The following is a 12,650-nucleotide window of genomic DNA, read 5'->3' as shown; positions in this document are numbered from 1 at the left end:
ACCCTCTGTCGAAACACTCGGCATTGCTGCTCCCTAAGGTGAGCTTCTCCTCATAGGCAATTCCGCTCTTATCCGGTCACGTTTGTGTGCCCGAATTTCGCAAGGCAACCTCCATGGGACATGGAAAAGACTCGAGAAGAGAGCTCGCTCACGGGAGAGAGAAGCCAAGGAGACCACGAGAGTGCTGAGAGTGGGACAGCGCTGAATAGGCGGGAGAAGCCTGCGCGTATAAACGGAGATATATATCCAATTGCAACGAAGGAACGTGCCAAAGATCGAGAACAATGGCAGAAATGCTAGTAACGTGCACTTCGGGACCAACGCATCACCGGAAGACAACCGCCAAACATCGAAAGAGTCGCGATGCTCCGCAACCTACGTGCAAAGCGGTCGCACACCGGGTAAGGGAGTGAGAGCCCCAAACATAGCTGGGCGAGGCGCTCACTCCGCTCTTTAATATCTCGTTAATACCGCCAAGGAAATGGCACAAGCACACACACACAAGCATCCTCGGAAGAGGACAGTTCGAGTGACAGGTCAAATCCAAGAGTTCCGAAGACTACCTCCAGGAACAATCGGGAACAAGACCGATTACAAGTCGTCGAGTCTGTTACTGGGCGAACACGAGATGCGCACAGGAAATCGATCAGCCCTCACAATGGCCCAAGGCCAGAGATCGGACTGCTACGATTTACCCCAACAATCATCGTGCCACTCTTCGCAGAGAGGTGATAGACGCCAACGAGCCCGCGCATAGCAATCGAGGTGTAAAAAGGGCGTTGAAGGCAGGAAGCCTGGACGAAAGAGGCTACGAGGTCACCTCGAAGCGGTCTAAGAATCGGGCGCACTTGGGGCGACTACCAGTGCCAACCCCTTATCCCGCGGTGCGTCCGACACACAGAAATTTCCAAGGCGGCCAAGGAGCCTCCCCGCATAGCAATCGGGGTGTGAGGTTACGGATGCAGCATTGATAGCAATCGAGGTGTGAGGCGAAGGATGCAGAAGTGAGAGCCGAGGGATGTAGTAGAGATAGCAATCGGGGTGTGTGATGCAGAAGAGATAGCAATCGAGGTGTGCGGTGGGAAGGGCCCAGCAGCCAGAATGCATGAAGCGACGGATGAAGCAGTGATGACAACCGGGCTGTGAGGAGAGGAGGGATGCAGCCAAGAAAGCAATCAGGGCTCGAGGCAAGGGATGCATCAAGGATAGCAATCATGTTGTGAGGCGAGATTCCAAAGGCTAAACGTGAGAGGCTGCAGGGTCGACTCAGAGAGGTCTATGCATGTGAGAGGCTGAAAGCAAGGTCGACTCGGAGCGGTCTATGCATCGGGCGCGCTTGGGGCGACTACCAGTGCCAACCCCTTATCCCGCGACGCGTCCGACAAAGAGAACGTTCCAAGGCGGCAGAGGAGGTTACCAGCCGAAGGATGCAGTAGCAATAACAGGTATAGTTCCGCGGCGGCCGAGAAGACTCACCGCATAGGAATCGGGATGCGAGGCGAGGGATGCGGCGGGAAGGCCCCGACGGCTAAACGGAAGAGGCTGCAGGGCCGCCTCGGAATGGTCCAAGCATCGGATGCGATTGGGACGACTACCAGTGCCAACCCCTTATCCCGCGATGCGTCCGATACACAGATAGTTCCAAGGCGGCCGAGGAGCCTCACCGCATATCAATCGGGGTGCGAGGCGAGGGATGGGGCGGGAAGGCCCCAACGGCTAGACGGAAGAGGCTTCAGGGCCACCTCGGAATGGTCCAAGCATCGGACGCGCTTGGGGCGACTGCCAGTGCCAACCCCTTATCCCGCGATGCGTCCGATACACAGATGGTTCCAAGGCGGCCGAGGAGCCTCACCGCATAGCAATCGGGGGTGCGAGGCGAGGGATGGGGCGGGAAGGCCCCAACGGCTAGACGGAAGAGGCTTCAGGGCCGCCTAGGAATGGTCCAAGCATCGGACACGCTTGGGGCGACTACCAGTGACAGCCCCCTATCCCGCGATGCGTCCGATACGAAGATGGTTCCAAGGCGGCCGAGGAGCCTCACCGCATAGCAATCGGGGTGCGAGGTGGGGGATGCGGCGAGATGGCCCCAACGGCTAGACGGAAGAGGCCACAGGGCCGCGTCGGAATAGTCCAAGCATCGGACGCGCTTGGGGCGACTACCAGTGACAACCCCTTATCCCGCGATGCGTCCGATACGAAGATAGTTCCAAGGCGGCCGAGGAGCCTCACCGCATAGCAATCGGGGTGCGAGGTGGGGGATGCGGCGAGATGGCCCCAACGGCTAGACGGAAGAGGCTGCAGGGCCGCCTCGGAATAGTCCAAGCATCGGACGCGCTTGGGGCCACTACCAGTGACAACCCCTTATCCCGCGATGCGTCCGATACGAAGATAGTTCCAAGGCGGCCGAAGAGCCTCACCGCATAGCAATCGGGGTGCGAGGTGGGGGATGCGGCGAGATGGCCCCAACGGCTAGACGGAAGAGGCCACAGGGCCGCCTCGGAATAGTCCAAGCATCGGACGCGCTTGGGGCGACTACCAGTGACAACCCCTTATCCCGCGATGCGTCCGATACGAAGATAGTTCCCAGGCGGCCGAGGAGCCTCACCGCATAGCAATCGGGGTGCGAGGCGAGGGATGCGGCGAGATGGCCCCAAAGGCTAGACGGAAGAGGCTGCAGGGCTGCCTCGGAATAGTCCAAGCATCGGACGCGCTTGGGGCGACTACCACTGCCAACCCCTTATCCCGCGATGCGTCCGATACACAGATAGTTCCGAGGCGGCCGAGGAGGTGGGGGATGCAGCGAGATGGCCCCAACGGCTAGACGGAAGAGGCTGCAGGGCCGCCTCGGAATAGTCCAAGCATCGGACGCGCTTGGGGCGACTACCAGTGACAACCCCTTATCCCGCGATGCGTCCGATACACAGATAGTTCCGAGGCGGCCAAGGAGCCTCACCGCATAGCAATCGTGGTGCGAGGTGGGGGATGCGGCGAGATGGCCCCAACGGCTAGACGGAAGAGGCTGCAGGGCCGCCTCGGAATGGTCCAAGCATCGGATGCGCTTGGGGCGACTACCACTGCCAACCCCTTATCCCGCGATGCGTCCGATACACAGATAGTTCCAAGGCGGCCGAGGAGCCTCACAGCATAGCAATCAGGGTGCGAGGCGAGGGATGCGGCGAGAAAGCCCCAACGGCTAGAGGGAAGAGGCTTCAGGTCCGCCTCGGAATGGTCCAAGCATCGGACGCGCTTGGGGCGACTACCAGTGACAACCCCTTATCCCGCGACGCGTCCGATACACAGATAGTTCCAAGGCGGCCGAGGAGCCTCACCGCATAGCAATCGGGGTGCGAGGCGAGGGATGCGGCGAGAAGGACCCAACGGCTACACGGAAGAGGCTTCGGGGCCGCCTCGGAATGGTCCAAGCATCGGACGCGCTTGGGGCGACTACCAGTGACAACCCCTTATCCCGCGACGCGTCCGATACACAGATAGTTCCAAGGCGGCCGAGGAGCCTCACCGCATAGCAATCGGGGTGCGAGGCGAGGGATGCGGCGAGAAGGACCCAACGGCTAGACGGAAGAGGCTTCGGGGCCGCCTCGGAATGGTCCAAGCATCGGACGCGCTTGGGGCGACTACCAGTGACAACCCCTTATCCCGCGACGCGTCCGATACACAGATAGTTCCAAGGCGGCCGAGGAGCCTCACCGCATAGCAATCGGGGTGCGAGGCGAGGGATGCGGCGAGAAGGACCCAACGGCTAGACGGAAGAGGCTTCGGGTCCGCCTCGGAATGGTCCAAGCATCGGACGCGCTTGGGGTGACTACCAGTGACAACCCCTTATCCCGCGACGCGTCCGATACACAGATAGTTCCAAGGCGGCCGAGGAGCCTCACCGCATAGCAATCGGGGTGCGAGGCGAGGGATGCGGCGAGAAGGACCCAACGGCTAGACGGAAGAGGCTTCGGGTCCGCCTCGGAATGGTCCAAGCATCGGACGCGCTTGGGGCGACTACCAGTGACAACCCCTTATCCCGCGACGCGTCCGATACACAGATAGTTCCAAGGCGGCCGAGGAGCCTCACCGCATAGCAATCGGGGTGCGAGGCGAGGGATGCGGCGAGAAGGACCCAACGGCTAGACGGAAGAGGCTTCGGGTCCGCCTCGGAATGGTCCAAGCATCGGACGCGCTTGGGGCGACTACCAGTGACAACCCCTTATCCCGCGACGCGTCCGATACACAGATAGTTCCGAGGCGGCCGAGGAGCCTCACCGCATAGCAATCGGGGTGCGAGGCGAAGGATGCGGCGAGAAGGACCCAACGGCTAGACGGAAGAGGCTTCGGGTCCGCCTCGGAATGGTCCAAGCATCGGACGCGCTTGGGGCGACTACCAGTGACAACCCCTTATCCCGCGACGCGTCCGATACACAGATAGTTCCAAGGCGGCCGAGGAGCCTCACCGCATAGCAATCGGGGTGCGAGGCGAGGGATGCGGCGAGAAGGACCCAACGGCTAGACGGAAGAGGCTTCAGGGCCGCCTCGGAATGGTCCAAGCATCGAACGCGCTTGGGGCGACTACCAGTGACAACCCCTTATCCCGCGACGCGTCCGATACACAGATAGTTCCGAGGCGGCCGAGGAGCCTCACCGCATAGCAATCGGGGTGCGAGGCGAGGGATGCGGCGAGAAGGACCCAACGGCTAGACGGAAGAGGCTTCAGGGCCGCCTCGGAATGGTCCAAGCATCGGACGCGCTTGGGGCGACTACCAGTGACAACCCCTTATCCCGCGACGCGTCCGATACACAGATAGTTCCGAGGCGGCCGAGGAGCCTCACCGCATAGCAATCGGGGTGCGAGGCGAGGGATGCGGCGAGAAGGACCCAACGGCTAGACGGAAGAGGCTTCAGGGCCGCCTCGGAATGGTCCAAGCATCGGACGCGCTTGGGGCGACTACCAATGACAACCCCTTATCCCGCGACGCGTCCGATACACAGATAGTTCCGAGGCGGCCGAGGAGCCTCACCGCATAGCAATCGGGGTGCGAGGCGAGGGATGCGGCGAGAAGGACCCAACGGCTAGACGGAAGAGGCTTCAGGGCCGCCTCGGAATGGTCCAAGCATCGGACGCGCTTGGGGCGACTACCAGTGACAACCCCTTATCCCGCGACGCGTCCGATACACAGATAGTTCCGAGGCGGCCGAGGAGCCTCACCGCATAGCAATCGGGGTGCGAGGCGAGGGATGCGGCGAGAAGGACCCAACGGCTAGACGGAAGAGGCTTCAGGGCCGCCTCGGAATGGTCCAAGCATCGGACGCGCTTGGGGCGACTACCGTTGCCAACCCCTTATCCCGCGATGCGTCTGATACACAGATAGTTCCGAGGCGGCCGAGGAGCCTCACCGCATAGCAATCGGGTTGCGAGGCAGATTATTGGGAAGGGAACCCCCTGGGATGCGGCTCAAGCAGTGCCCAAAGGGACTGGAATGCGGAATCACATCGAGAGACCCAAATGCTATACGAGGGCTCAAATCGAATTATCGATTTGGCCACGACATGGACGCATCGGAACGACTACCTTTGCCGAACCACTCGCAATTGCATCCATACCGAAACCAATAGACATTTCCGTTAGAGCCCTCGCATAGCATTCGGGAATCTCGCATGCCCCTCTAAATCGACCAATGCTGGCGCTCAATGAAAATCCGAGCGCTACCACCGTTCGAGCGCCAGCATTGGTCGAGTTAGAGGGGCACGGGGGAGAATGCTCCAGTCAACACCTCCCCTATATAAGTTATTTGTCCGATTCTCGCACAACCGTAGTCTGCCTCGTCGAATCAAACAACGGTCCCAGATTCCGACTTCCGTTCCGTAGAGACCCAAAAGCTAGATGGAGGCTCGCAAGAAAGAGAGTCGGCGCATAGCAATCGGGTTTCTCGAACGTTTAGGGACCGAGCTCACTTGCGGATAGGGCAAAATCCGCCAAGCAACCCAAAAGCTAGACGGGGGCTCGAATCGAATCGCCTAGGCGGCCACAACAACGACGTGTTGGATCGACTACCAGTGCCAAACCATTCAGCAAGACTAGTCTGTGTCGAGGCCGGATAGAGATTCTCAGAGAGCGCCCGCATAGCATTTAGGAGACCTGCCGCGTCCCTCACACTCGACAAATGGTGGTGCACGTTTATAAATCCGAGCGATCCCAACCCTTTCAAGCACCAACATCGGTCGAGATAGAGGGGCACGGAGGGGGCTGCGTGAGACAACACAGTCCCCTATATAAGTTATTTGTCCGATTCTCACACATCCGAAGAATGGTCATCAAATCGGACAACAGCCCAAACTTCCGACTTCCGTCCCAGAAAGCCCAAGAGCTATCTAAAACGTTCATGGCCGGAACTCGATCGCGGCTATACCAGTCCGCCAAGCAACCCAAAAGCTAGACTGGAGCTCTAGTCGAATCACCTCTGTGGCCATTGCAAGGACGTGTTGGAGCGACTACCATTGCCGAACCATTCCGCAGGTCGAGTCCATACCAAGGCCGCATAGAGATTCACGATGAGCTCCTGCATAGCAATCAGGAGACTTGCCGTGTCCATCACAATCGATAAATCCTGGTGCAAGATTTTTGCATCCGAGCGCTCCAACCAGTCGAGCACCAGCATCAATCGACATAAACGGGCACGGGGGGAGGATGCTCGAGAACACTACCTCCCCTATATAAGTTATTTGTCCGATTCTCAAGCAGCCGAAGTCTGGTCATCGAATCGGGTCAAAGACCACAACTTCCGACTTTACCCACAATGCAAGTCATCGAATCGAACATCGGCCCCCGAGTCGGACTCCATGCGTATGTCAGGTCATCGGACCCAAATTCCGCCTTCCTGCGCATGGCGGGCCATCAATATCAACTCGGTCATCGGACCCAAACTCCGCCTTTTTGCGTATGGCACGCCTTCAAATCGGTCATCGGACCCAAATTCCGCCTTCCTGTGCATGGCGGGCCATCAACATCAACTCGGTCATCGGACCCAAATTCCGCCTTTCTGCGCATGGCACGCCATCAACTCGGTCATCGGACCCAAATTCCGCCTTCCTGCGCATGGCAGGTCATCGGACACAAATTCAAACCTCGCCAATATGCCTACGTATCGAATCGGTCATCGGACCCAACTTCCGACTTCATCCATACTGTAGGGTCTTTGAGGTTGGCGCGGTGCGCTCAACCCAGGGAGTCGACCCATCGAAGCATACACCTCCCCTATATAAGCTATTTGTCCGATTCCCACACCTGTGTAGTTTGCACCTCTGACCAGGACATCGACCCCAACTTCCGAACTCGACTGCAACGACGGCACCAGCGCCTTGGTGCGCACCTTGCGACGCACAGTCCCAACATTCGCCTTCCTGCACATGGCAGGTCATCGGACCCAAATTCCGACCTCGCGAGTATGCCTACATATCGAATCGGTCATCGGACCCAACTTCCGACTTCATCCATACCGTAGGGTCTTTGAGGTTGGCGCGGTGCGCTCAACCCGGGGAGTCGACCCAACGAAGCATACACCTCCCCTATATAAGCTATTTGTCCGATTCCCACACCTGTGTAGTTTGCACCTCCGATCAAGACATCGACCCCAACTTCCGAACTCGCCTCCAACGACCGAACCAGCGCCTTGGTGCGCACCTTGCAACGCACAGTGCCAACATTCGCCTTCCTGCACGTGGCAGGTCATCGGACCCAAATTCCGACCTCGCGAGTATGCCTACATATCGAATCGGTCATCGGACCCAACTTCCGACTTCATCCATACCGTAGGGTCTTTGAGGTTGGCGCGGTGCGCTCAACCCGGGGAGTCGACCCAACGAAGCATACACCTCCCCTATATAAGCTATTTGTCCGATTCCCACACCTGTGTAGCTTGCACCTCCGATCAGGACATCGACCCCAACTTCCGAACTCGACTAAAAAGACCGCACCAGCGCCTTGGTGTGCACCTTGCAACGCACAGTGTCAACATTCGCCTTCCTGCACATGGCAGGTCATCGGACCCAAATTCCGACCTCATGAGCATACCTACTAATCGAATCGGTCATCGGACCCAACTTCCGACTTCATCCATACCGTAGGGTCTTTGAGGTTGGCGCGGTGCGCTCAACCTGGGGAGTCGACCCATCGAAGCATACACCTCCCCTATATAAGCTATTTGTCCGATTCCGACACCTGTGTAGTTTGCACCTCCGCTCAGGACATCGACCCCAACTTCCGAACTCGCCTGCAACGACCGAACCAGCGCCTTGGTGCGCACCAAAAGTGCGCACTTTTGGAGGGCACTTTTCTGCGCTCCAAAGGTGCGCACTTTTGGAGGGCACTTTTTGGAGGGCACTTTTCTGCGCTCCAAAGGTGCGCACTTTTGGAGGGCACTTTTTGGAGGGCACTTTTCTGCGCTCCAAAGGTGCGCACTTTTGGAGGGCACTTTTTGGAGGGCACTTTTCTGCGCTCCAAAGGTGCGCACTTTTGGAGGGCACTTTTTGGAGGGCACTTTTCTGCGCTCCAAAGGTGCGCACTTTTGGAGGGCACTTTTTGGAGGGCACTTTTCTGCGCTCCAAAGGTGCGCACTTTTGGAGGGCACTTTTTGGAGGGCACTTTTCTGCGCTCCAAAGGTGCGCACTTTTGGAGGGCACTTTTTGGAGGGCACTTTTCTGCGCTCCAAAGGTGCGCACTTTTGGAGGGCACTTTTTGGAGGGCACTTTTCTGCGCTCCAAAGGTGCGCACTTTTGGAGGGCACTTTTTGGAGGGCACTTTTCTGCGCTCCAAAGGTGCGCACTTTTGGAGGGCACTTTTTGGAGGGCACTTTTCTGCGCTCCAAAGGTGCGCACTTTTGGAGGGCACTTTTGTGCACTCCAAAGGTGCGCACTTTTGGAGGGCACTTTTCCTGTGCTCCAAAGGTGCACACCTAGGTGAGCACCTTCGACCACACCTTGTAGCACACCAAACTCTGACTTTCGACTTCATCCGCAATGCAGGGTCTTTGAGGTTGGCGCAATGCGCACAACCAGGGGAGTCGACCCATCAAACCCAACACCTCCCCTATATAAGCTATTTGTCTGATTCTCATACATGCGTAGCCTGCAGGAGCAATTAGGACATCGACCCCAACTTTCGGCTTCTAAACGAAAACAAGGTCTTTGAGGTTGGTGTAATGCGAACAACTAGGGGAGTCAACCCATCAAACCCAACACCTCCCCTATATAAGCTATTTGTCTGATTCTCATACATGTGTAGTCTACAGGAGCAATTAGGACATCGACCCCAACTTTTGACTTCTTAACGAAAACAAGGTCTTTGAGGTTGACGTAATGCGCACAACCAGGGGAGTCGACCCATCAAACCCAACACCTCCCCTATATAAGCTATTTGTCCGATTCTCATACATGTGTAGCCTGCAGGAGCCATTAGGACATTGACCCCAACTTTTGACTTCTTAACGAAAACAAGGTCTTTGAGGTTGGCGTAATGCGCACAACCAAGGGAGTTGACCCATCAAACCCAACACCTCCCCTATATAAGCTATTTGTCTGATTCTCATACATGTGTAGCCTGCAACAACGATTAGGACATCCACCCCAACTTCTGAATTCGTCTGCGTTGACCGCACCAAAGGTGCACGCCTTGGTGCTCACCAAAATCCGACTTCCGACTTCTTCTGCTATGCGGGGTCTTTGAGGTTGGCGCAGTGCGCACAACCAGGGGAGTCAACCCACCGAATGCAACACCTCCCCTATATAAGCTATTTGTCTGATTCTCATACATGCGTAGACTGCAGCAATGATTAGGACATCCACCCCAACTTTTGACTTCTTAAACAAGACAGGGTCTTTGAAGTTGGTGCAGTGCACACAACCAGGGGAGTCGACCCATCAAACGCAACACCTCCCCTATATAAAGCTATTTGTCCGATTCTCATACGTGTAGTCTGCAGCAGCGATTAGGACATCGACCCCAACTTCCGAATTCGTTTGCATTGACCGCACCAAAGGTGCACGCCTTGGTGTGCACCCTGGAGTGCACTTTGGTGCTCACCTCGGTGCACACTTTGGTGTGCACCTCGGTGTGCACCAAAGGTGCGCACCTTGGAGCGCACCAAAGGTGTACACTTTGGAGCGCACCACATAGGGTCTTTGAGAGGTTGGCGCAGTGCGCACACCAAGGTGGGTGTTGAGGTGCGTGCCGAGGTGGGTGGGTGCTAGGGTGCGCTCCATGGTGGGTGCCAGGGTGGGTGCGTGCTAGGGTGGATTCCAAAGAGGGTCATAGGGTGGGTGCCAAGGTGGGTTGGTGATATAGTGGGTTCAAAGGTGGGTACTAGGGTGGGTTCCAAGGTGGGTCACAAGTTGGGTGCCAGGATGCGTGGGTGTTAGGTTGGGTGCCAAGGTGGGCTCCTGCGTGGGTGGGTGCTAGGGTGGGTTTCAAGGTGGACGCGAGGGCGGGTGCCAAGGTGGGTAACAAGTTGGGTGTTAGGATGGGTGAGTGCTAGAGTGGGTGCCAAGGTGGGTGGGTGCTAAGGTGGATGCCAAGGTGGTTCACAGGGTGGGTGGGTTCTAGGGTGAGTTCCAAGGTGGGTCACAGGTTCAGTGCTAGGGTGGGTGTCAAGGCGGGTGTCGAGGTGCCTGGGTGCTAGGGTGTGGATGCCAATGTGGGTCATAGGGTGGGTACTAGGGTGGGCTGCAATGTGGGTGCCAAGGTGGGTAACATGCTCGGTGGGTTCTAAATTGGGTGCCAGGGTGGGTGTGCACCCACCTTGCCCGAGGTGGGTGCCAAGGTGCCAGTGTGGGTGGGTGCTAAGGTGGATGCCAAGGTGGGTGAGAAGGTGGGTGATAGGTTGAGTGGTAGGATGGGTGGGTGCCAAGATGGGTCACAGGGTGGGTGCAAGGGTGGGTAGGTGCTAGGGTTGGTGTCAGGGTGGGTGGGTGCTAGGTTGGGTTCCAAGGTGGGTGCGAGGGTGAGTGTCAAGGTGGGTCACAGGTTAGGTGCTAGGATGGGTGAGTGCTAGGGTGCAAAGGTGCCAGGGTGGGTGCTAGGATGGGTCGATGCTAGGGTGAGTGGCAAGGTGGGTCCACAAGTGTCAAGGTGGGTGCCGAGGTGGGTGCCAAGTCGGCGACTGCTATGGTGGATGCCAAGGTGGGTCACGGGGTGGGTGCCAAGTTGCTAGGTTGGGTTCCAAGGTGGGTGCCAACGTGGGTGCTAGGGTGCGTGGGTTAAAGGGTGTGTCACAACGTGGGTGCCAGGATGGGTGCGCACCCACACTGGCCAAGACGGGTGCGGGTGCAAGGTTGGGTTCCAAGCCCGGTCACAGGCTGGGTGCTAGGATGGGTGGGTGCCAAGGTGGGCACCAGGGTGGGTGCACCCACCCTGGCCAAGGTGGGTCACGGGGTGGGTCCTAGGGTGGGTAACGGGGTGGGTACTAAGGTGCGTGCCAAGGTGGGTCATAGGGTGGGTGCCAAGGTGGGCACCAGGGTGGGTGTGCACCAACCCTAGCCAGGGTAGGTCACGGGGTGGTTGTCGGGGTGGGCGTCAAGGAGCCAAGGTGGGTGGCAAGTAGCCAAGTTGCGTGCCAAGGTGGGTGTCGGGGTGGGTGCCAAGGATCCAAGGTGGGTGCCAAGGAACCAAGGTGGGTGTCTGGGTGGGTGCCGAGGTGGGAGCCAGGGTGGGTCCCAAGGTGAGTGCAAAGGTGGGTGCCAGGGTCAAGGTGAGTGCCAATGTGGGTTCCAAGGTGCCAGGGTCAGGGTGAGTGCCAATGTGGGTTCAAAGGTGCTAAGTTGGGTGCGAGGTTGGGTGCGAGGGTGGGTGGGTGCCAAGGTGTGCTAGGTGGAAGCCCGGGTGGGTCGGCATCCCATGGGTGTCGAGTTGGGTGCCTGATGGGTGCTTCTTGTCAAGTTTTAGTCGTCGGGACTCATTTCGAGCCTTAGAGGTCGTTTCTTGTCCGGTTGCCCTGTCTTCGACCTGGGAACCCAATTTTGGTCCTCGGGTCCCATTTTTTTTTGTCTCGCATCCCACTTTTGGCCTGTGGCCTTTTCGGGGTCGATTCTCGTTTTGGGCATCAGAGCATGTTTCTTCTCCTAAAACCCAATATTTGTTTATTAAGTCTCGGAACACATTTTTGTTCTCGTGGACCCATCATGGGTCTTGGAACGCATTTGTGGTCCTTGGGTCCCATTTTGCATCCCGAAACTTGTGTTTTGGTGCTTGATCCCTATTTTGGGTGCCCACCTTGCACCAAGTGCGCACCCGGGGCAAACCGAGCGCCTTGGTGCACCGGGGCAAGATCGAGCGTGCACCCGAGGCGCCCCGAACATGCACCAAGGTGCACTCGGCCCACATGTGAGCGCAGGTCGTTGCGCCCGAGGTGGTGTGTGGGCACCGCGTTGCAGACGGGACACTGCACGCACACGACGCCCCCTCCAGGTGCACGCACGTAGGCCGGGCCGGGTGCACACCCGACGCCCTAGCAAGGTGCGCGCACCCGGGCAGGGCTCACACTTGGCGAACGGGGCGCACTTCGCGAGGGAGGGTGTGCACCTCGACGGGGGTGGGTGGCCGGGGTGGATTCGCACGTGGGTCGCGGTTTGCTAAGTACACACTGCGACAAGCTCATAAC

This window comes from Cryptomeria japonica, unplaced genomic scaffold (genome assembly GCF_030272615.1).
Source record: "Cryptomeria japonica unplaced genomic scaffold, Sugi_1.0 HiC_scaffold_68, whole genome shotgun sequence".
Classification (NCBI taxonomy): Eukaryota; Viridiplantae; Streptophyta; class Pinopsida; order Cupressales; family Cupressaceae; genus Cryptomeria; species Cryptomeria japonica.
The sequence above is the reverse complement of the archived record's forward strand: the minus strand, read 5'-3'. Positions refer to the sequence as shown.